The 27139-nt window shown below is 46.9% G+C and overlaps 1 long non-coding RNA gene across 1 annotated transcript; it reads right to left on the reverse strand.

Moving 5' to 3' along the window:
* Nucleotides 1–23675: 23675 nt before the first annotated feature.
* On the reverse strand, nt 23676–26505 carry LOC138788507 (uncharacterized). Its single transcript, XR_011362612.1, has 4 exons — nt 26280–26505; nt 25806–26013; nt 24676–25094; nt 23676–23874 (listed from the first exon to the last, which is right to left on the reverse strand). It is a non-coding gene; the product is annotated as an uncharacterized lncRNA (long non-coding RNA).
* Nucleotides 26506–27139: the final 634 nt, after the last annotated feature.

Here is a 27139-nt window from a genome sequence, read left to right on the forward strand (position 1 = left end):
GCACATAATACTATGGAAGACAATAAATGGTAGACGTTTACACCCTACATTTATTACCAAACATGATAATGGCACAACCAAAGTGTCTATAGATATGATAGTAATCATGGGCCTATGACTGGTTATTGACATGATGGTAAGCATATGGCTAGGATTGGCTATAGAGGCCACACTCATTGCTAACCAAGTTCAGACTAGCTCATGAGAGTGATAGAAGATCCCAAGATTCTGGGGTGGTCCCCAGGTCCATATAACTTAGTTATAAAGTTGAGCGGATTTGCTAAACTGTTCGGGTTCAGCAATGTTCCTCGCATCCAAACGCTCAGCATTTAACTCCCAGTGGCTGGAGAAGTTGGATGCCGCCCTAGGGAGTCTAAGAAAACATGGACACAGCTGTCCACACAGGGTGCTTCCAACTTCTCCAGACACTGGGAGCCAAATGCAGAGCGTTTGGGTTCAGAAAAACGTTGCCGTACCTTAACAGTTCGGCAAGTGCACTCACCTTTTCAACTGGCCCCATAGTTGATCTGTATGAAGGCATATACATGGCAGGCCTAGGGAGCTTCAGAAGCTACAATAGAAGTACAGTATTACCCCTATTGCCCCTAGCAACCGATCAGATCTCAGCTTTCATCTCGACAGGTCAAAGGTTAATTTATTTGACAGTGATGCTTTAAAGTGCTTTCCCATAAAAGACCTCTATGAAATATCTGGATATGTCATGAAAATCTGATCAGATTCAAACGTTGGTTCCAACCAACAAATCCTAAGCATATGGGGCGATTCACCTGTATAGAGCTTCTGTAAGCTTTATATCGTGCTCAGACTATGTTATGTTAACCCAGGGGGCCAGACCATGCTGTGTTGGTGAAGGTGGAGGGGAAGGAGCAGGGAAAGTATACTTACCTCTCTGGTCTTCTATCTGTCTTCACTATCAACACTCAGCCAAGCAGCGGCTGAGGCGGGACACCGCTGCAGGTAGGGCTGAGCGGAGCCTTCTCAGCCAATCAGTGGTTCAGCAGCCTTTCGACAAACTTTTTGTTAACAAGCACCCGAGCTACTTTCGAGTAGCTTGATATTGGAGCCCATACCATATTCGTTAGAGCGCACTCATCTCTACTCCAAAGCTCTGCTACGTGAGTGCTTCTGTCTGACACTTTACTTTAGCAAACAAACTACTAACAACACAGATGTGACAATACTGGTATATAGAACAGCCCTTATTCTGTATCCAGCCTTGTATACTGGGATCAATGCCATATATATAAAATACAAACACTCCAATAAAAACACAAAGTACAGTAATAAAAAATAATCAAAGCGCTCTTAGGGCACACTGCTTATGTCTTATTCCTCTGCTTTATGTGTCTTTTCTCCGTACTGATTTACAATGAAAGCCACTTGTAAATGTGCGGCTGTGACTTGCTTCTACTAAAAAGTTGCGGTGGCGCTACAGCCTTGTTTTGCATCATTACTGCCAAGAGGGGATTTGGCCCTAAGAGCCGTCATGTTTGTGGCTAGGTTACAGCTTTGTGCTTCCTCCGAGTTGCGTGAAGCTGTGGTTGGACATAATATTGAAGTCTACAGGACATTACTGTACCTTTGCATTGCTTTACTGCATGCTGTACAATAGGGCCATAGATCCCGCACACAGAGCATCGTACAGAAGTACATAGAGTGTTCATGATTCCACTATACAGAGTTGCAGGAATTTCTGCCACTGGGCTTAATGTAATTATTTTGGCAGGTCTAATTGTATGGTGGTGTCCCCCACATGTCCCCCAGTGGTCGGTAGAAGGATAAGGGAATGTCAGCGGATAGAAGGATCAGGCCTTCCACCATCTCCGTCTATCTCTGTGTTGTGAGACCACCTATGGCTGGTGCACCAATGCATACAGAAACCCACTGGGTAGACAATGAGGCGAGAGAGAACAGATGAAGGAACACAGGGGGAAGCAGAGACGTCAAGGTGCAAATGGACTACTAGCCATGCAGATATCTTCTGTCTTTAGGACAAATGTTGTCATTTCTATTCTTCTGCCTTAGGGCCCTATTCCACCAGATGATTACCGTTCAGATTATCGTTAAATCGTTCGGGTCTTAACGATAATCGTTCGGTTGAAATGCAGTTAACGATTAACAACCAAAGAGAAATCGTTGATCGCTTTATAAGACCTGGACCTATTTTTATCATTGCTCATTCACAAAACGTTCGCAAATCATTCGCATTGAATAAGATGTCGTTCAGTCGTTCGTACTAGATACGAACGCAATAGCAAAGAAATAGCGAAGAAAAAACGATCGCAAATACGATCATAAGTAATGATTATCGTTCCATAGAAATGAGTGAACGTTTTCAGGTCTTTCGCAACAGCAGTCGTTTGAGATCGTTAATCGTTAACGATAATGTGAACAATAATCGTGCGGTGGAATAGGGCCCTTAGAAGGATAGAAGAATCTGATAAGTTGACTTTTAAATGGGTTATCCAGACGTAATGGTCCATTCTCGGGACAGGATTGTTAAAGTTTTAAATCAGTTACAGTCCAACTCCCAGCACCCCCCTTTGTTCAGTTCCTTAAAGGGGAAATGGTGCCACTGCCCTTAAAGGGACTATTATCTTGAAAACAGTTACACATCTGCCATCACAGTTGTATAGCTTTAAAATGCCTTGGATTACCACTTCAAGGGTCAAAGAGGCATGGCCAAGGCACACGTGTACCCTGGGCTGCAACACCTTTCCTTTCTTCTTTTACTGTCCTCCCCGCCACCACCAGCTTTGAGTGACAGACAGGGCTCTGATCTACACAGCGGCACATGGTGGTGACCTTGTCAATGGCATTTTACTCAACATGTGTGCCTTGCATTGTGGCTCCAGAACTTGATTGACTTTAACTAACTGATCGGCTGTGGTGCTGAGAGCCGAATAGACCATTAATTTTATATTTCCAATCCAAGATTGGGGGGAGGGTAGATGGGCTTAGAACTCCTATCGCATTTGCTGTACAGCACTGGAAAACTGAGCCAAACAACCTCTGCACCAACACAAGCGAATGGAGCCTGGCAGACCTCATTGGCTTTATTAGTTAAGGGGTAAGCCATTGCCAGACTCCTCGGGTGGCACCACATTTCCCCAAAATAGAAGGTTCAAGGGGTTGAACTCCAATATATCTGATCCTTCTGTTCCTCGACAGCTGCCATTGGGGAGAAGCAGTAGGCCAATATACACATTAGATAGCTGGTTGGTCCCACCAATATCATATCTCATGTGTATCTAATGTGTATCGCCTACTTAACTCTAATCACTACAAACGAAAAGTATTAATAAGTATTAGAATTTTTATATGGTTCCCAACCACAGATGGGATGGATATAAACCATGGATGCATGAACACAGATACACTAGGTACCATATAATCGGAGATGATATGTTACATCCCTTGTATCCAGAAAGACGTTCTGCTGTCAAATAAAACCCATGTTCCTTATGGCTTCATTTAATAAGTAACCTGGGGACAAACATGTCATAGGGATTTTTTACGCCGGTAACAACACACACATACATATCTCATGCAGCTGCCCGCTTCCCAGGACACGTCTATGAAGATTGTGAAGGAACGTAAACTACAAACACTATCATGAATGGGATCTGGCTTCCTGATGAGAAACTTCTACAAGATCAAACAAGCCATGGTTTATGTATCTGCTCTTATGTATTGTATAGAACATTATAATATTACATGGTAGAAACATCCCGGCAGAAGTCCTCATCCACCAATAATAATAATATTAATCATTTTTATTTATATAGCGCCAACAGATTCCGTAGCACTTTTCAAGTCTGGTCTGCTGATTCCAGAATAGAGGGGTCAGCTATGTACTATGTGTGTGTAAGCTTATCCCCAATAATCACTTCTATCTACAACCTACATGACCCCAATGTACAATCTAATAAAGAAATGTCTCCAGTATACCTAACCCACCAGGAGACCTGCCAACACAGGACAGTGGGGGGATCGCTTCTTGTAAATTTTCCAAACATAAATGGCCAATTGTGTAAAGGCGCCCATACACAGTAGAAGAAATTTGTTGAAATCAACTAATTTAATTGAAAGCGATGATCTAAGGGGTATGGTTGTGTGCCCAACTCTTCCCAAATGGCAGATGATGGGGAAGATGGATCAGGAATGTTGGATTTCAATATGTCGTATGCTTTGTTCCTGAAGCAGATAAGCAGTCTCTAGAAGAGTCTGAAAGTAACTTATTCCCGTTATCTCCATTTAAAACACACCTGTGCTCTCAGTCCTTCTTATAGCCATCTAAAGTATATGGGAGAATATGTCACCTAGATTATTTTTGTACTGATTACTATTACTATTTTCTGATAGACAGGCTTCAATAGACAGAAACTTTCCCTATGACATGAATAAGAAATGTTACTGAGCCTACTCTGTGACCTTTGAAGAGGTCATTCCACAGGGAGGGGGAAGCTGAGCTGTGGACGTCATCTATTGTCACCCCTATCTACTGGCGTCACCTTTCACTGTAATGCTGTACAGACCACTTTACAGCATCCTCCTCTTACCACCACAGACACCAACAGGAAGTCTCATATTAGTTTTAGGCTTAGTGGTGAAACTAGAAACTGCAGAATCAGGTCTTTTATGCTGCCCGAACGCACAAGCAGCTTGAAACACTGTGTTTCAGGGAAATCACAGCTTTAGTACTGGCTGTAAACAGCATTTTCCAGGTCATTCCCCATGAACCCTCACTCTCCTACCCCTTCCTTTGAGGTTCACAAGCCACAGAAGTTCCCACACTAATCCTGGGCAATTTCAACATCCCCATCGATATTCCAATGCCCTCTCTACCTCTCAACTTCTCTCCTTAACCTCCTATTTTAGCCTCTCACACCTAACCTACTCTCCAACACATAAGTGTGGGAATTCCCTAGACCTGACCTTTTTCAGACACTGATCAGTTTTCAACTTCACAAATCATCTGAGTTATCTGACCACAACGCTGTAGGTCCCCCTACTCTCCGCACACCCCACCACTACATCCTAGCAGCCCTGGCAGATGCCAAAAACTCGCTTTCTTCGGCGGTGCTCTAGGACTGCTGAACGTCTGTGGAGAAATTCTAAAACTTAAGCAGATTTCCTACAGATTCACTCTCAGAACGTATTACTCTGCCCTTCTCATCACCAAACAAGCTCATTTCACCTCCCTCATCTCTTCACTGTCCAACAACCCAAAATGCCTCTTGGATGCCTTTAACTCTCTTCTTAAGGCCAAAGTTCAGACACTCATCACTGACCTCTCCCCCGAAGACCTGGCCTCCTACTTCAAATCTAAACTGACACTATCCGCTCTGACATAACCTCCCAGCCCCAAAGTCCCATTGATCCCATTCCCTTTCCTACCTTCTCTTCACTCTCTGCTTTTGATCCAGTGACAGAGTAAGAAGTCGCCAAGCTCCTCTCTTCCTCTCGTCCCACTACCTGCCCTAGTGACCCTCTCTCTCTTGCTGTCACTACTCACCTCAGTAAAATATTTAACCTGTCCCTCTCCCCTTGTATCTTTCCCTTCTGCTTGAAACACTCTGTAACAACCCCATTAGTGAGAAAACCTTCTCTAGACCCATCCTGTGCAGCCAACTATTGACCTGTCTCTAATCTGCCTTTCATCTCTAAACTCCTGGAACGTCTAGTCTATTATCACCTAACCTCCTATCTCTCCGATAACTCTCTTCTTGACCCCCTACAATCTGGCTTCCAATCCCTTCACTCCACTAAAACTGCTCTCACCATGGTGTGAAATGATCTCCTGAAGACCAAATCACAAGGAAACTACTCCTTGCTGATTCTCCTGGATCTCTCAGCAGCATTTGACACCGTAGACTACCAGCTCCTCCTCTCCATACTCCGCTCTTTTGGCCTCAAGGGCTGCTTTCTCCTGGTTTTCTTCCTACCTCTCTGACCACTTCTTTAGTGTATCCTCCTCTTGATCTACTTCTTCTCCTTTACCTCTCACTGTTGGGGTTCTCCAGGTATCAGTCTTGGGTCCCCTTCTCTTCTCCCTCTATATAGCCTCTATATAGCCTCTATATAGAAAATCTCCTTGCAGGGTCCATCACTAGGATCACACTCACACAGGATGTGCTAAACAGGCATTACAATTTTTGTGCTAACAAGCTAGAACATTTACAATTGTACAAACCGCTTGTCTGGTGTGGAAAACCAAATTTCATACACTCTAATAGGTAACTGATAGTGAAAAGTCCCTTGTTCAGGAGATGCACTTCTTGTCCAGAGTACAGAACATCTACAATCAGTCTCTCCTTCTGGAGGACCCGGTATGTGTAATACTTCGATTCACCTGTGGAGGAGCTGCAGGAAATTGAACACTTATTGCTAGGGTCTCACATTGCTGATTGCTGAGGGTGATAAGCTTATGGTCTTATTGTTGGAGGTCTCTTCTAAAAAGAATGGATACAAACCATATTATAAACAATACAAGTAACTTGGCCATTCAGTTCACATTCATCCAGAAGCGTATGTTACTTCTATGAAGCAGAGAGACAATTTGCCATCAGATATCTCTAGTGCTGCTTCAACACTAAGCCCAGCTAGCCATATAAAACTCCAGACACAATTTTGGATGTGTAGATGTGTTTTTAATGGGGAAACCAGAATAAGCCGCTACCAGACATCTCTGGAGTTCAGTAGAAAAGGATTGTGTGTTGATATCCACCATGGCCGATCTTTCTTTCTCATGACATCATCTATTGGGGGATGGTCATCCTAACTAGATAGTACAGGACACTTACAATTTTTTTATACTTTAAAGACAACCCTCTATTCTATAAATTGGTTTTATTTTCCCCCAAACATCTGTACTGTTAGGACCCTATTACATGGAAAGATAACCGGCCGAATCGAGCTGATTCGGACGATTATTGCTCCGTGTAATAAGAGACAACTATCAGCCGATGGCACTGATCATCGGCTGATAGTTGGTTTAGTTTTGGACCTAAAATCGTTGGGCGCCGACCAAGGTGTAATAGCAATGGGTGGCCGACGGCTGACCATTGCGCAAATACCTGATACCTTACCTCTCCCCGCTCCCGGTCTTCTCTCTGGTGATCTGCAGTTTCCTGGTCCTGGCGGCTGCAGTGTCTGAGCGGCCTGTCAATAGACAGGCCGCTAAGCCAGTAGCAGGCCATGACCTCAGACGCTGCTGCTGGGATCGGGAAGCTGCGGAGCACATGAGAGAAGACCGGGAGTGGGGAGAGGTAAGGTTCAGGTGTTTGGGCAAGGGCTGCATGGACGTTGCTAACAATGTCTATGCCCATTATTAGTCCGTCTAACAAGCGCCAATCTAGCAGATAGGGTGTGTAATAGAACCTCAAGCTGTAGCCAGTGTATACACAGTTACCAGCTGAGTGAATGGTTGAAGTAGTTGCCATTGTAAGGCTAATGTAAATGTGAATCACTTGCTATTGCTTTTGTGGGTAATGGCTCCTCTATGTGCAGACTGTTAACACTTAACACATTCTTAGATACAAATGGTTGCATGTTTTTGAAACTTTTTTTTCTTACTTTTGTCTCAATGGCAACAATGAATGTTGCAACAACAACAACCACCACCACCCGGGCCTTTGCCTATGATGCACAGCTATTTGAGGTGTTGTCAATGGTGCTGAATAGAGATTAGGGAGTAGTGAAATATTTGACTTTCGAGAATTCGAATCGAATAGGCACCGATATTCGTCTATTCGAACGAGTATTCGATCCCATTATAGTCTATGGGAAAAAAATTCTCGGCACTTGGAAATCAAAATTCGAGCACTTGGAGGTCACCAAGTCCCCCATGAAACCTCCCTAAACGATGCCAACACCTCCAAATGACACTGGGACATTAGGGGTAGCATGCCTGGGTGCACCCAACACCCCAAAATCGCAGTATAATGCCACTCTCTGCAGTTGCAAAGGAAAAATATTTGCGAACGGTTTACGAATATTTATGGCAATGTTCACACATTTCGTTCGTATTTTTTGCGCAGTGTTACATACATGATTCCAATGTGTGTCCGCAGAGCGTCATGTTATTCGCGCGTATCACGTGTAATGCTGTACGAACGTTACTGGAACAGTATGTATGACGTGCCTTTTTCCGGGCCCACTGGTTAAAGGGGCCCCCCCGAGCAGGCCAGCCGTTGCTATGTGCGACCAATGCGGTCGCACAGGGCTCCGGCCACCAGCCTGTCAGGGGGGAGCACCATGGATGGGTAATCTACTTACCCCTCCATGGCGCCCCCTGCAGGCCCCCCCGTCCGCCGCTGCCCCCGCCCGCCCGCCCGCTGCTGCCGCTGCTGCGGCGCTTCAGCGCTTCAGCAGCAGCGATACTGACAGAGAGAGCCATTGGCTCCCTCCCTGTCAGTCACTCTTGTGGCCGCACTTCCTGCGGTCACAAGAGGCCGCACTCTCCCTCTAGCGCCCGACGTCACTGGAGCGCCGGCGCAAGGGTAAGTGCGATGCCCTGGCCCCTGGGGGCCACTTCCGCAGTGCTGGTGTTATGAGCGGGCAATGACCGGGGCAGCTGCAGGGTGTATACTTGTCACGGTATAGGCCTGAGGGCGGCACAGCTGTAGGGCCGGTCTGTGGAATCTGCGGGTGATGATGGGCATGCGATTCCTCGCTGCACTTAGTCAGGGCACCAGTTAGTGGACACCAATGCCAGGGTTCAGTAACAGCGGTTTTATTATAGATGAGGTAACTAGTAGCAACAGTCTCTCCGGATGCAACCGGGTATATAGCAGGCTTTGACAAATAAAGCAGGAGTGGTGCTGCATAGGCTGTGAGAATACGTGCCGGATGATGGGAGTAGGAGTATGAGAGAAATAGCGTTGCTGGGTGGATTAGCTTGAGAATAATACTTGCTGTGAATCCTTGCAGCGATGAGGAGAGATAATGGAATGACACCCAGATGAGAGAGAAGAATCCGGTCACTTGAGCAGGAAGATACAGCCGAAGACTTGAATACAGCAGAGCACCTGATCCACAACTCCTCTGAGGCAGGAGAGGGACGACACACACAACCTCCTTGCTCAGCAGCAAGGGGAAGACTGACTTCTTAGGAGGAAGTGGGAGGTCACATGGTTGCTCCTGGCCAGAGCTAGTCGGCCATTGGAGGAACCATGGTTACAGGTCACGTGATCAACAGCCTTGCATACCACTGTACAATGCAATAATACACAGGAATACATGAGAATACACATGAGAATGCACATTACCAGAGAATACTAGGGGAAAACCAGCAGCAGTTGCAGTGCAAACACTTACCAGAACAGGCATTGACACAGCAAGAGAAATGGCCATAATAGGAGTAGTAGTCTGCATGTTCTGGGACACTGCATAAGGGGAGTGCAGCCTCTTGTGACCGCAGGAAGTGCGGCCAGAAGAGGGAAGAGAAGAGGAACGCGTGGACCTAGGTGAGTAACAGTGTTTGTTTTTTTCAATGTTATATGGGAGGGGGAGCTATATACTATTGGGGAGCACAGGGGAGCTATATACTATGGGGGAGCACAGGGGACTATATACTATTGGGGAGCACAGGGGGCTATATACTATGGGGGGGCACAGGGGGCTATATACTATGGGGGAGGACAGGGGGCTATATACTATGGGGGAGCACAGGGGGCTATATACTATGGGGGAGCACAGGGGGCTATATACTATTGGGGAGCACAGGGGAGCTATATACTATGGGGGAGCACGGGGGGCTATATACTACTGGGGAGCACATGGGGGCTATATACTACTGGGGAGCACAGGGGAGCTATATACAATGGGGGAGCACAGGGGGCTATATACTATGGAGGAGCACAGGGGAGCTATATACTATGGGGGAGCACAGGGGGCTATATACTATGGGGGAGCACAGGGGAGCTATATACTATTGGGGAGCACAGGGGGCTATATACTATGGGGGAGCACAGGGAGCTATATACTATAGGGGAGCACAGGGGAGCTATATACTATGGGGGAGCACAGGGGAGCTATATACTATGGGGGAGCACAGGGGAGCTATATACTGTGGGGGAGCACAGGGGAGCTATATACTATGGGGGAGCACAGGGGGCTATATACTATTGGGGAGCACAGGGGAGCTATATACTATGGGGGAGCACGGGGGGCTATATACTACTGGGGAGCACATGGGGGCTATATACTACTGGGGAGCACAGGGGAGCTATATACAATGGGGGAGCACAGGGGGCTATATACTATGGAGGAGCACAGGGGAGCTATATACTATGGGGGAGCACAGGGGGCTATATACTATGGGGGAGCACAGGGGAGCTATATACTATGGGGAGCTATATACTATTGGGGAGCACAGGGGGCTATATACTATGGGGGAGCACAGGGAGCTATATACTATAGGGGAGCACAGGGGAGCTATATACTATGGGGGAGCACAGGGGAGCTATATACTATGGGGGAGCACAGGGGAGCTATATACTGTGGGGGAGCACAGGGGAGCTATATACTATGGGGGGGCACAGGGGAGCTATATACTACTGGGAAGCACAGGGGAGCAATATACTATGGGGGAGCACAGGGAGCTATATACTACTGGGGAGCACAGGGGAGCTATATACTATGGGGGAGCACAGGGGAGCTATATACTATGGGGGAGCACAGGGGAGCTATATACTATGGGGGAGCACAGGGGAGCTATATACTATGGGGGAGCTATATACTATGGGGGAGCACAGGGGAGCTATATACTATTGGGGAGCACAGGGGGCTATATACTATTGGGGAGCACAGGGGGCTATATACTATGGGGGAGCACAGAGGAGCTATATACTATGGGGGAGCACAGGGGGCTATATACTATGGGGGAGCACAGGGGAGTTATATACTATGGGGGAGCACAGGGGGCTATATACTATGGGGGAGCACAGGGGAGCTATATACTATGGGGGAGCACAGGGGACTATATACTACTGGGGAGCACAGGGGTCTATATACTATGGGGAGCACAGGGGTCTATATACTATGGGGAGCACAGGGGAGCTATATACTATGGGGGAGCACAGGGGAGCTATATACTATGGGGGAGCACAGGGGACTATATACTACTGGGGAGCACAGGGAAGCTATATACTATGGGGAGCACAGGGAAGCTATATACTATGGGGGAGCACAGGGGAGCTATATACTACTGGGGAGCACAGGGGAGCTATATACTACTGGGGAGCACAGGGGGCTATATACTACTGGGGAGCACAGGGGGCTATATACTACTGGGGAGCACAGGGGGCTATATACTACTGGGGAGCACAGGGGGCTATATACTATGGGGGAGCACAGGGGGCTATATACTATGGGGAAGCACAGGGGGCTATATACTATGGGGGAGCACAGGGGAGCTATATACTATTGGGGAGCACAGGGGGCTATATACTATTGGGGAGCACAGGGGAGCTATATACTATTGGGGAGCACAGGGAGCTATATACTATTGGGGAGCACAGGGGTCTATATACTATTGGGGAGCACAGGGGTCTATATACTATGGGGGAGAGCACAGGGGGGCTATACATTATGGAGAGCACAGGGGGGCTATATACTATTTGGGAGAGCACAGGGGGCTATATACTATTGGGGGAGCACAGGGGGGCTATATACTATTGGGGGAGAGCACAGGGGGCTATATACTATGGGGAGCTATATACTATTGGGGAGCACAGGGGGCTATATACTATGGGGGAGCACAGGGAGCTATATACTATAGGGGAGCACAGGGGAGCTATATACTATAGGGGAGCACAGGGAGCTATATACTATGGGGGAGCACAGGGGAGCTATATACTGTGGGGGAGCACAGGGGAGCTATATACTGTGGGGGAGCACAGGGGAGCTATATACTACTGGGGAGCACACGGGAGCTATATACTATGGGGGAGCACAGGGGGCTATATACTACTGGGGAGCACAGGGGAGCTATATACTATGGGGGAGCACAGGGGAGCTATATACTATGGGGGAGCACAGGGGAGCTATATACTATGGGGGAGCACAGGGGAGCTATATACTATGGGGGAGCTATATACTATGGGGGAGCACAGGGGAGCTATATACTATGGGGGAGCACAGGGGGGCTATATACTATAGGGGAGCACAGGGGGCTATATACTATTGGGGAGCACAGGGGGCTATATACTATGGGGGAGCACAGGGGAGCTATATACTATGGGGGAGCACAGGGGGCTATATACTATGGGGGAGCACAGGGGAGTTATATACTATGGGGGAGCACAGGGGGCTATATACTATGGGGGAGCACAGGGGAGCTATATACTATGGGGGAGCACAGGGGACTATATACTACTGGGGAGCACAGGGGTCTATATACTATGGGGAGCACAGGGGTCTATATACTATGGGGAGCACAGGGGAGCTATATACTATGGGGGAGCACAGGGGAGCTATATACTATGGGGGAGCACAGGGGACTATATACTACTGGGGAGCACAGGGAAGCTATATACTATGGGGAGCACAGGGAAGCTATATACTATGGGGGAGCACAGGGGAGCTATATACTACTGGGGAGCACAGGGGAGCTATATACTACTGGGGAGCACAGGGGGCTATATACTACTGGGGAGCACAGGGGGCTATATACTACTGGGGAGCACAGGGGGCTATATACTACTGGGGAGCACAGGGGGCTATATACTATGGGGGAGCACAGGGGGCTATATACTATGGGGAAGCACAGGGGGCTATATACTATGGGGGAGCACAGGGGAGCTATATACTATTGGGGAGCACAGGGGGCTATATACTATTGGGGAGCACAGGGGAGCTATATACTATTGGGGAGCACAGGGAGCTATATACTATTGGGGAGCACAGGGGTCTATATACTATTGGGGAGCACAGGGGTCTATATACTATGGGGGAGAGCACAGGGGGGCTATACATTATGGAGAGCACAGGGGGGCTATATACTATTGGGGAGAGCATAGGGGTCTATATACTATTGGAGAGCACAGGGGGGCTATATACTATTGGGGGAGAGCACAGGGGGCTATATACTATGGGGAGCTATATACTATTGGGGAGCACAGGGGGCTATATACTATGGGGGAGCACAGGGAGCTATATACTATAGGGGAGCACAGGGGAGCTATATACTATAGGGGAGCACAGGGAGCTATATACTATGGGGGAGCACAGGGGAGCTATATACTGTGGGGGAGCACAGGGGAGCTATATACTGTGGGGGAGCACAGGGGAGCTATATACTACTGGGGAGCACAGGGGAGCTATATACTATGGGGGAGCACAGGGGGCTATATACTACTGGGGAGCACAGGGGAGCTATATACTATGGGGGAGCACAGGGGAGCTATATACTATGGGGGAGCACAGGGGAGCTATATACTATGGGGGAGCACAGGGGAGCTATATACTATGGGGGAGCTATATACTATGGGGGAGCACAGGGGAGCTATATACTATGGGGGAGCACAGGGGGGCTATATACTATAGGGGAGCACAGGGGGCTATATACTATTGGGGAGCACAGGGGGCTATATACAATGGGGGAGCACAGAGGAGCTATATACTATGGGGGAGCACAGGGGGCTATATACTATTGGGGAGAGCACAGGGGAGTTATATACTATGGGGGAGCACAGGGGGCTATATACTATGGGGGAGCACAGGGGAGCTATATACTATGGGGGAGCACAGGGGACTATATACTACTGGGGAGCACAGGGGTCTATATACTATGGGGAGCACAGGGGTCTATATACTATGGGGAGCACAGGGGAGCTATATACTATGGGGGAGCACAGGGGAGCTATATACTATGGGGGAGCACAGGGGACTATATACTACTGGGGAGCACAGGGAAGCTATATACTATGGGGAGCACAGGGAAGCTATATACTATGGGGGAGCACAGGGGAGCTATATACTACTGGGGAGCACAGGGGAGCTATATACTACTGGGGAGCACAGGGGGCTATATACTACTGGGAAGCACAGGGGGCTATATACTACTGGGGAGCACAGGGGGCTATATACTACTGGGGAGCACAGGGGGCTATATACTATGGGGGAGCACAGGGGGCTATATACTATGGGGAAGCACAGGGGGCTATATACTATGGGGGAGCACAGGGGAGCTATATACTATTGGGGAGCACAGGGGGCTATATACTATTGGGGAGCACAGGGGAGCTATATACTATTGGGGAGCACAGGGAGCTATATACTATTGGGGAGCACAGGGGTCTATATACTATTGGGGAGCACAGGGGTCTATATACTATGGGGGAGAGCACAGGGGGGCTATACATTATGGAGAGCACAGGGGGGCTATATACTATTGGGGAGAGCACAGGGGGCTATATACTATTGGGGGAGCACAGGGGGGCTATATACTATTGGGGGAGAGCACAGGGGGCTATATACTATGGGGAGCTATATACTATTGGGGAGCACAGGGGGCTATATACTATGGGGGAGCACAGGGAGCTATATACTATAGGGGAGCACAGGGGAGCTATATACTATGGGGGAGCACAGGGAGCTATATACTATGGGGGAGCACAGGGGAGCTATATACTGTGGGGGAGCACAGGGGAGCTATATACTGTGGGGGAGCACAGGGGAGCTATATACTACTGGGGAGCACAGGGGAGCTATATACTATGGGGGAGCACAGGGGGCTATATACTACTGGGGAGCACAGGGGAGCTATATACTATGGGGGAGCACAGGGGAGCTATATACTATGGGGGAGCACAGGGGAGCTATATACTATGGGGGAGCACAGGGGAGCTATATACTATGGGGGAGCTACATACTATGGGGGAGCACAGGGGAGCTATATACTATAGGGGAGCACAGGGGGCTATATACTATTGGGGAGCACAGGGGGCTATATACTATGGGGGAGCACAGAGGAGCTATATACTATGGGGGAGCACAGGGGGCTATATACTATGGGGGAGCACAGGGGAGTTATATACTATGGGGGAGCACAGGGGGCTATATACTATGGGGGAGCACAGGGGAGCTATATACTATGGGGGAGCACAGGGGACTATATACTACTGGGGAGCACAGGGGTCTATATACTATGGGGAGCACAGGGGTCTATATACTATGGGGAGCACAGGGGAGCTATATACTATGGGGGAGCACAGGGGAGCTATATACTATGGGGGAGCACAGGGGACTATATACTACTGGGGAGCACAGGGAAGCTATATACTATGGGGAGCACAGGGGAGCTATATACTATGGGGGAGCACAGGGGAGCTATATACTATGGGGGAGCACAGGGGAGCTATATACTATGGGGGAGCACAGGGGAGCTATATACTATGGGGGAGCTATATACTATGGGGGAGCACAGGGGAGCTATATACTATGGGGGAGCACAGGGGGGCTATATACTATAGGGGAGCACAGGGGGCTATATACTATTGGGGAGCACAGGGGGCTATATACTATGGGGGAGCACAGAGGAGCTATATACTATGGGGGAGCACAGGGGGCTATATACTATGGGGGAGCACAGGGGAGTTATATACTATGGGGGAGCACAGGGGGCTATATACTATGGGGGAGCACAGGGGAGCTATATACTATGGGGGAGCACAGGGGACTATATACTACTGGGGAGCACAGGGGTCTATATACTATGGGGAGCACAGGGGTCTATATACTATGGGGAGCACAGGGGAGCTATATACTATGGGGGAGCACAGGGGAGCTGTATACTATGGGGGAGCACAGGGGACTATATACTACTGGGGAGCACAGGGAAGCTATATACTATGGGGAGCACAGGGAAGCTATATACTATGGGGGAGCACAGGGGAGCTATATACTACTGGGGAGCACAGGGGAGCTATATACTACTGGGGAGCACAGGGGGCTATATACTACTGGGGAGCACAGGGGGCTATATACTACTGGGGAGCACAGGGGGCTATATACTACTGGGGAGCACAGGGGGCTATATACTATGGGGGAGCACAGGGGGCTATATACTATGGGGAAGCACAGGGGGCTATATACTATGGGGGAGCACAGGGGAGCTATATACTATTGGGGAGCACAGGGGGCTATATACTATTGGGGAGCACAGGGGAGCTATATACTATTGGGGAGCACAGGGAGCTATATACTATTGGGGAGCACAGGGGTCTATATACTATTGGGGAGCACAGGGGTCTATATACTATGGGGGAGAGCACAGGGGGGCTATACATTATGGAGAGCACAGGGGGGCTATATACTATTTGGGAGAGCACAGGGGGCTATATACTATTGGGGGAGCACAGGGGGGCTATATACTATTGGGGGAGAGCACAGGGGGCTATATACTATGGGGAGCTATATACTATTGGGGAGCACAGGGGGCTATATACTATGGGGGAGCACAGGGATCTATATACTATAGGGGAGCACAGGGGAGCTATATACTATGGGGGAGCACAGGGAGCTATATACTATGGGGGAGCACAGGGGAGCTATATACTGTGGGGGAGCACAGGGGAGCTATATACTGTGGGGGAGCACAGGGGAGCTATATACTACTGGGGAGCACAGGGGAGCTATATACTATGGGGGAGCACAGGGGGCTATATACTACTGGGGAGCACAGGGGAGCTATATACTATGGGGGAGCACAGGGGAGCTATATACTATGGGGGAGCACAGGGGAGCTATATACTATGGGGGAGCACAGGGGAGCTATATACTATGGGGGAGCTACATACTATGGGGGAGCACAGGGGAGCTATATACTATAGGGGAGCACAGGGGGCTATATACTATTGGGGAGCACAGGGGGCTATATACTATGGGGGAGCACAGAGGAGCTATATACTATGGGGGAGCACAGGGGCTATATACTATGGGGGAGCACAGGGGAGTTATATACTATGGGGGAGCACAGGGGGCTATATACTATGGGGGAGCACAGGGGAGCTATATACTATGGGGGAGCACAGGGGACTATATACTACTGGGGAGCACAGGGGTCTATATACTATGGGGAGCACAGGATTCTATATACTATGGGGAGCACAGGGGAGCTATATACTATGGGGGAGCACAGGGGAGCTATATACTATGGGGGAGCACAGGGGACTATATACTACTGGGGAGCACAGGGAAGCTATATACTATGGGTAGCACAGGGGAGCTATATACTATGGGGGAGCACAGGGGAGCTATATACTACTGGGGAGCACAGGGGAGCTATATACTACTGGGGAGCACAGGGGCTATATACTACTGGGGAGCACAGGGGGCTATATACTACTGGGGAGCACAGGGGGCTATATACTATGGGGGAGCACAGGGGGCTATATACTATGGGGGAGCACAGGGGGCTATATACTATGGGGGAGCACAGGGGAGCTATATACTATTGGGGAGCACAGGGGGCTATATACTATTGGGGAGCACAGGGGAGCTATATACTATTGGGGAGCACAGGGAGCTATATACTATTGGGGAGCACAGGGGTCTATATACTATTGGGGAGCACAGGGGTCTATATACTATGGGGGAGAGCACAGGGGGGCTATATATTATGGAGAGCACAGGGGGCTATATACTATTGGGGAGAGCACAGGGGGCTATATACTATTGGGGGAGCACAGGGGGGCTATATACTATTGGGGGAGAGCACAGGGGGCTATATACTATTGTGGGAGAGCATAGGGGTCTATATACTATTGGAGAGCACAGGGGGGCTATATACTACTGGGGAGAGTGCACAGGGGGGCTATATACTAATGGAGGAGCGCACAGGAGGGCTGTATATAACTGGAGGAGCACATGAGGGGCTATATACTACAGGGATAACTTAAAACTATGGAGGCACAGAGGGGTGTAACTATGTAGGGGTACAGAGGGGTGTAACTACTGTATAGGGGTACAAGGGACCTAACTATTGTATGTGTTGGAGCCTAAAATATTTGTCTGGCAGATTCTGGAGAGAAGATTCACAGCCAGGAGAAGACTTCAAGGTGGCCCAGGCTGGATGGAGAGAAAAAGAAAAGGTGACAGACTCTGATCAGAGAAGACGCCCCCGGTGAGTCACTGGATGTAACTGCACTCTGTTATAGGGTTGTAGTGTTAGGGGTCATGATGTGGCGGTATTATGTAATGGTATCATTGGTGATATCTTTCTGTTTTGTTTAGTGCAGTTTTTATGTAGTATGTAATCACTGTATGGTGGAAATAGTGTTATAAGGTAACTACTGTATGTATTGGGGCTCTTGATACAGTGTGGGGGCAAATTCAGTACATTATACAATGTGCCGAAAGGGAAGGGGGGGCCCACTCTTGAGGGCTGTGCACTGGGCCCACCAATGTATTAAAACGGCCCTGACCGCAGCATACAAATACAGACGGCCAAAAAAGACGTTGAGGTGCAAGTAAATAGTAAACCTAATAAGGCAAAATGAATAGCCCCAAAATAAAGTGCAACTGACAGTTTACAATGTAAAATATAATGACGTAGTATAATAATGTGCTATATAAAATAACAGATGTCACCCATGATGTAAGGTGCAGGGGGGAGGGGCTGAAAAATCATCAGAAATGCACCTTGCTTAAAATGCACAAATGCAACAATGCTCAGGCAGGGAAGGGGGGACTGCTGGATCTGGTTTTAATAGGCGCAGGTGGCTCTGGATTGGCAGACCGCTGTAGCAGGTGAAGCGAGGTATTTCTATAAATCCAAATCAGTTGCAGTAGAAGGAAAAAGAAGACATGAGCAGCCCCAGGATGAACATGGAGTATAGTAGGGACAGTAGCGGACAGGACGGAGCTGCCACCGGTGAGTCTCATCCGGCAGCATTACGATGGGTGAGAGAACTGTGAACCAAACAAGTTATTGAAGATGTGTAGACACCGCAGATATATTCACTATGTTAGACATCAGAAATTACGCTCCCAGTGGTGAAGTCCAGACACAACATCAAAGGGTATACCAAATAGTGGAGAGCAGACACAGATGGAGCGTGGTTTTATGCAGCGAGACAAAACAAGTGCTGTAAAAGCAAACATTTACTGATCTGGAATAGGTAATGTTTCAGGATAATGGCCTTTTAAGCATTGAAAACTTCCTCAAGCCACAAATTAATCAGTCTGTGCTCTTAGCGGGCCCTGTCTGGCTATACCATGATGTCCATCAACACAGCTAAGAATTACATGTATCATATACATTAGTCACAGTCACTATCCTGGATTGTTTAAGACCACAAGATCTATTAGCAGTAAACGACACATAAACGGGATCTTTGGAAGACAAAAGAGGGTCTTTGTAATGGAGTTTATGGCAGGGCAGTAAGAACAGACAGACTACTGATCAAGGGCTCCGCTGACGGATTGCCGGACTGGATAACATAGAGGACAGTCAGCATATTCTGATATAACAAGAAGCCAACGACAAAAAAATGTCTCCAGACCCACCAACTCATGGAAACACTGCAAGGACTTGAGCTTCCCAGAAACAGGGCCTGGAGCAGATATATGATCTTGGGTGGAAAGAAGAAAAAAGTGGTTTTATGGTCTAATAATATAAAGAATCAGTCCATGTAGGGGGTAGAAGCATAAATGAAACTTGAAAATTTCTTTGTGTTGAATACAGTTCTTCCCACTGAATGTTGTTGGTGAGACATCTATCAATCAATGACCTTGCCTTTTGTTTGCTTTGTACCAGGGATATATGGAGGGAGGCATAAAGCTGCAATATATGCAATAAAGTTGGCCATACTCATTAGCTTAATGTTGGCCTAGGCAGTCTATTTCTGCAGGACTGACCCACCACCAAATGTGTATCCACGCCTTCCTACTCCTCCATTGGAGCGGAAATTGGCAAGAGATGGGTCAGGCATGTTGGATTTCAGCTGCCCAATTGTTTTTTAATCTTGGTAAAATGCACTATAGGTGTTGGGCAGTGGCCTTCTCATCTTTGCCTTTTTAGGATACATACATACAGACTTTATGGTTAGCTCAGAAGAAGCGACCAACGACACACAAACAAATTTTTGTTAGTCTTTCGATCGTTGCCTGCACACACATGGAAAGGTTATCAATTTAAGCCCTATTACAGAGGCCGATATAAGGGAACAAGCGAAGGCTTACTGTCAGGTCGGCGCTCGCTTGCTCCTCATTCCCTGCTGTCTGTCTGTGCTATTACATAAACAGACATCGCGTGAGGAAGAGCAGGGGAGTGGAGCGCAGGGAGCAGCGGGAGAGGCTGCCCGGACGATCCTTAAGGCCCTATTACACGGAACGATTATCGGTCGTCACAGGCGATAATCGTCCCGTGTAATAGAAGGCAACGATCAGCCAACATGAACGATGTTGGCTGATCGTTGCTGTCGTTTGTCTTTCAATATGTTGAAAGACAAACGACTGTGATAGCAATGATCTGCTGCCGTCACCCTGTGGAATAGGAGCGGCGGAAGCAGACCGCCACTATCCCTTACGGGATGCCCAGACAATCTAGCGATCACCCAGGCAGCCCCCCCACAGCTCCCCGCGGCCTCCCCTGCACTTACCGGATGGCTGCCGCCGCTATGACTGCGCTTGTTTGCTCCTCTAGTCGCCCCGTGTAATAGGGGCTTTAGATCATTTGGGTGGCCCATAGAAGATAGCAGCAGTCTGCTGCAACCGCTTCTATTACACGGAGTCAGATGCGGATTAACCTTACCATAACCCCCAGGCTGTTCGCCAAGCCTGGGGCCCCCCAGCCCACTGTAACTATGGCAGCACTAGTGTGGTGTTAATAGTACAGGATAGATAATACCATGATGCCCTGAATTGTGCAAAATTGCAGTAGAAAATCGGCGATTTTTTGCAAATTATGGCAGAACTTTAGCCAGGAGACATTTCACCACAAAAAGTTTTAGTCTTTTTGGGTGGCCATGTGCCCCCCAGGAGCTCAGGGCCCCGGGCAAAACGGACCTATTATAATTCGCTACTGAATGGAGTGACGGCCAACAGTTTTTTTGATAGGTCATGTGCTGAAACAATGATCAGCCGACATCGTACATGTTGGCTGATCATTGCTTTTTAACATGACCTATTACACCAAACGATTATCATTTGGAATGGCCGATAATCAGCCAAGTACGGCCAATCATTGTTTGGTGTAATAGGACCCAAAACTTGAACTCTATAACGATTTTTCCCACAATAAATTTTCTGTGTAATAGAGTATCTCTTCAAATAGACACAACTGCAAATGGCTGGCAGCAGGGCAGGCTAAATTATCCATACTGTTCTTGTTGAAGTTGGAGACTGTGACGATATCACACGTTCTTCCACTTTTAAACTTTGAACAAATCCAAATTTTTGGTTCTCTTTACATTGCTGGACATGTCTCTCTCTTCGTCCCTTGTCTTCAATCTGCATCCTATGAAAGGGCCAGTAACCATTCATATGGGGCCATTGACTAAGTGAATTATCTCTTCGAATACACACAACTGCAAATGGCTGGCAGCAGGGCAGGCTATATCATCCATACTGTACTTGCCGTGGCATGTCCCCCATCTGGATATAACGTAATGTAAGGGAAGAATCCATCCTTTCTTGGCTAACAAAAGGTTGCATGGGGGTGATCAATATTCCTCTACAGGAGGTGGTCATGTCACATGCAAATAGTAGTGTCACTTTAAGTTGACCACACAGCAGAGGTCACTTGTCTCTTTCATAAAAGCTGCCGCCTCACAATAAGGTTTTGTTTAATGTATTTACCTTACAAATAATTGAGCATTCTGTTAGTTTCTCAAAGGGTCCTCCAAAAAAACATTTTTTTAAAGGGTTTGTCCGGAGAGCAGAAGACGTCTTAAAGGGAACCAATCACGCCGAAAATCCATCTTAAGATAAGGAAACGTGCTGGCACCTCACCCAGCACGTTTCCTAAACATCCCCCTGTAACCTCTGTGCCCCCCTCCATCAGTCAGTAATCTTACTTTGAAGAAGTCCCGCGCTGTATGTAAATTTCCGGCAAGTAGTCACGGTGGGCGGATTTAGTCAAGGTGGGCAGAATCAGTCACAGGTCCTGGGCGTCTGTAATGGCTGTAATCACGCCCAGAGGGGCGTGCTTGAGGTCTGCCTTCCATCCACGTGGCCCGGCGGCTTGCGTTTCACGTCGTCGGCGCGCTGACATCATCCGCACGCAGCGCAGACGTCTTCTGTAGTCCGCGCATGCGCAGTACGACAGGAGACGACGCCAACGTACTGCGCATGCGCGGACTCCGGAATACGACGGCGCTGCGTGCAGATGACTTCAGCGCGCCGCCGACATGAAACGCAAGCCGCCAGGTCACGTGGATGGAAGGCAGACCTCAAGCACGCCCCTCTGGGCGTGATTACAGCCATTACAGACGCCCAGGACCTGTGACTGATTCTGCCCACCTTGACTAAATCCGCCCACCGTGACTACTTGCCAGAAATTTACATACAGCGCGGGACTTCTTCAAAGTAAGATTACTGACTGATGGAGGGGGGCACGGAGGTTACAGGGGGATATTTAGGAAACGTGCTGGGTGATGTGCCAGCACGTTTCCTTATCTTAAGATGGATTTTTAGCGTGATTGGTTCCCTTTAAGCCTTCTACTCCCCGACACACACAGAAATGTGGAATCTGCTCCCCGGAAAACCCCTTTAAGCAATGCATCATGTGAACTAGAGAACTTGCATCTTGAAAAATTATATCTAAGGGTCCTATTACACGGAGCGATTTTAAACGATTAACGACTAACGATAAACAATTGTAAATGAGATTGTTTATTGTTAACCTGAAATCGTTCACCATATTACACAGAACGATGGTCATTAGATATGATCGTTACTATGATTGTATAATCCATCTGATCCCAGCAAAACAATGAACAATGTGCAATTACACTGAACGATTAGTGAAAAAATGCGGAACTTGAGCGAACGAAAGTGGAATTACATTGAACGATTAGTGAATGATTAACGATTATTTTAGGTTCAGATCTAAATCAACGATCATTGACACATGAACGATTTTTCGATGGTTGCCTGCAATTACACAATGATTATCGTTTAAGTTCGAACAATATAATGATTTTTCGAACAATAATCGTCCTGTGTAATAGGACCCTAAGAAGCTGAATTTTGGTTCACAGTCAGTGACCATATACCCAACCCAAAATAAGCGGAAGAGGTTACCTATTTTGGTGGAAAAGGGAACTTGAACAGATTTACAGACTGGGACCTTTAAACTTAAATGTCAATTTTAAATAGGCACTATCACTTGGAAAAATGGTTTCCTCTATGATGCCCCTAACTAGTAACTTACAGATGCTGGATTGTTCATTACTACATTTATATGTCTGTATTGACTGTGACTGTAAGGCAAGCAGTGGCTCATACTGTATATATCTTCATTTGACACTTTCTAATGATGTTTCATGTGGGCACCCACACGGGCTAAAGATTCCTCTAATATTTACCCCGTCTTCACCAATGTGCAATGGAGTTTTGCTGTATGGGAACACAACATGTTCATTTAGACTGGGTTTACACTTCACTGGTTTATGTTTTATTATGGGGTTTATGCTAATCTGTGCTAATATATATACCCAGACCCCAAAGGATCAAAGCATTCAACATGTCAGTTTTTTTTTAAGTGACAGTAATGTTTTATAACTTTTGTCATAGGTTATGTCCATCACAAGAGATGAGTCCCATCAGTATACTGGCCAAAGGCTATGCTGATGTATATGCCATTGATTTCAGTGCATCATCCGTCTGCACTTCTGAGAAGTCCTGAAAAAAAAACGATATACGCTTAGAAATAGATCGACCATAGCTAGTCTCTAGTAGACACAACACTATGGTATGTGTTGGCATACAAACACATGTAGACTACGTATCCAATGTGAATGTAGACTGAGGCCTCATTCACACGTCATGGATAACTATCAGAGGTCGGTGAATTGCGGACCATGTGTGACTGAGGTCTAAGACTGGAAGCTTGCTGATCCACCATCTACATTTTGACCCAAGTCCATATGTTGCCTATATGTGCTTATTGGCATAGGTGGCATCTCTGTAGATGTTCTCTCTAAGATGGTGACCTTCAGGTACTCAATATTAGTAATACAGACCTATGATCACCAGACCTTTGATCACCAGTGGCTGGATAACTTGATGTGCAGGAGAAATGTAGGACCAGGAGAGTGTAACTATTTGGGCAAGGGCTGCATGGACATCAATAAGAATGTCCGTGTAGCCCTTGCTAAATGATTATAGGCCGTGTAATAGGCTGATGTAGCAGATCAGCGCTCGTTTACAACATTGATCAGGCCTTCCTCAGCCTGTGTAATAGTACCCGAAGGCTCCTAAGGTCCATGTTTTCCAGGACTCCCTAAGGCTTTATCCAACCTCTTCATAATCAAATGCCACATGCTCGGGTTCAGATGAACCAGAGGGTGCTCTAGATTCGGTCATCTCCAATAGCGGTATAATGTGGACCAGACAAAGAATTTCTGCCAAAAGTCAACCAGAACTAATAATAACCCAATGGAACAATGTAACAGAATTTTTTTCTACCCCCTTAAAAATCACCTCTTACATGGATGCTCAGCTGTTACCACCTAGAAGTAGAAGGTGGGAAATCTTTGTTGATGTTGTGCACTGTGGTAAGACCACTCACATGTTCTCACTAGAAAAGCAGAAGGTGGATGTTTGGGGAAAAGAAAGTGTCCAGCTGACCCTCTGGGGACAACAGAAGGTGAAGATGTCATGCAGAGCCGAGGTCCAGCTGTGCCTCAGGCCATGTGGACAGGAGCTGATGGATTTAGGGAGGTATCTCATGTCCTTCCCTGGTGGGGTGAGCCCTGCTCCGGATGAAGTCCTCAATGGAATGGATGAAGAAGAATGCAGTTCTCCCCAGTGTATTCAGTAAATCCATAACAAGTATCTCATTGGCAGCAAATACCAAGGCTAGGATTTTCTGAAAACGTCCTACGGGATGTGTGCGTCTCCTGTATGACAAGGAATTGAATAATTTAAAAATTAGGTAAAATTTGTCTTTAATTTATAAGTATCTGATACTAATGTTAGTTTCCACCGGTGGCTGGCATTAGATAGATAGAAAAATAGATAGATAGATAGATAGATAGATAGATAGATAGATAGATAGAAAATAGATAGATAGATAGATAGATAGATAGATAGATAGATGATAGATAGATAGATAGATAGATAGATAGATAGATAGATATGAGATAGATAGATAGATAGATAGATAGATAAAAGATAGATCGATAGATAGATAGATAGATAGATAGATAGATAGATAGGACATATACAGATAGATAGATAGATAGATAGATAGATAGATAGATAGATAATAGAAAGTTAGATAGATAGATAGATAGATAGATAGATAGATAGATAGATAGGAGATAGATAGATAGATAGATAGGAGATAGATAGATAGATAGATAGATAGATAGAAGATAGATTATACATACATAGATAATAAATAGATAGATCTATATTTGAATCATCCCTTATTTATTACAATCCAAAATTTACTTAAAGAAAAAAAAAAAACAGCAAGTCTTCATATGACACCTGCACTAAATTTATGTGGAAAATCAGGAATTAGGTGTCATGATACAAGATGGCTTCTTTCCATGGCAAATATTTACACAGGAGCTGGCTGTGGATGGAAGGAAAGCTGTTCTCACCTAGAAATCAGTCATGCCAAAAGGTGGACTCCATTAACACTTTCCTTTCTCCTGCAGTCCTAAAGTCACTGAAGGGATTGTCATTACTATGGAAGGGTTTGGTGTCCATGACTGTGGAATGCATCCAGGCCTGAGCTCACCAATGCCTTGTAAGGCCATGTTCACACCTGCATATATGGAGGATCGCTTTTCTCTGCATCTGTTCTGTCTGAAAGCAGAAGAAGGAAAAGAAAAGCAAAGCCAGCAGATCTCCTGCACATAGGACTCTAGGACACCATAGCACATAGGACACCAGGTGTCCTAGAGTCCTATGTGCAGGAGATCTGCTGGCTTTGCTTTTCTTTCTATCAGTAATTGAAGCACATTACAAAGTTATATATCTTTGTACTATGCTTCAATCATCTATCTGCCCCCCTTCCCTATCTTTTTCCCCCCTCAACCCCCCACCAGGAAGTGAAGTAAACTCATTCTTACCTAATGACTGTTGACCCCAGACTGCTCTGTGGCAGCCATTTTGTGACAATGACATCATCAAGAGCGAGGCGGGTCTAAGCCGTATTAAGATGTCAGATGACTCAGGTTGCTCAGCTCTGATTTTCTGAACTTGCTGTAAGCCATCTAACAGTTTTACAGAGTCAGTTAGACATCACAGGAGACAAAGTGCATCATGGGAAAACCCAAACCAGGAAGTAAGGAAAGAATGAAGACACCAACTGGAGCTTCAGGGACCTGCAAACAGTGGGAAATTCAAATGGAGACAGACTCCGGAGGGATGGTCAATGTAAAAACTATGTTTGATTGATTGTTTTTTTTTTTTTTATCAGTGCTGGAGTATCCCATTAAGACATGGTGCAGCTATAGCCCGATACATGGAAATTAAAGAATCATATAGGTTGTGATAGAACAGTGCTTAGGTGCCAATGATGTCCTGTATGTCCTGCAGGAAGTGGTGTATTCTTTCCAGTCTGACACAGTGCTCTCTGCTGCCACCTCTGTCCATGTCAGGAACTGTCCAGACCAGTAGCAAATCCCCATAGAAAACCTCTCCTGCTCTCTAGGCTGAAAAGAATACACCACTTCCTGTAAGACATGCAGCAGCTGATAAGTACTGGAAGACTTGAGATTTTTTTAATAGAAGTAAATTACAAATTTCTGGCACTAGTTAATTTGAAAGAAAACATTTTTTGCTGGATAACCCTTTAATTTATAGCCTATTGAGGCACTACTCTATAGGGGTCCATGGATAGAATCTAAGCATCTTTTAAAAGTTATAAAGGGGGCCATACACCTTCAGGCCAGGTTCCCACAGCGTAAGAGGCCGGCCATTCCGCGAC

The sequence above is a fragment of the Dendropsophus ebraccatus genome, chromosome 1 (assembly GCF_027789765.1).
Source record: "Dendropsophus ebraccatus isolate aDenEbr1 chromosome 1, aDenEbr1.pat, whole genome shotgun sequence".
Lineage (NCBI taxonomy): Eukaryota > Metazoa > Chordata > Amphibia > Anura > Hylidae > Dendropsophus > Dendropsophus ebraccatus.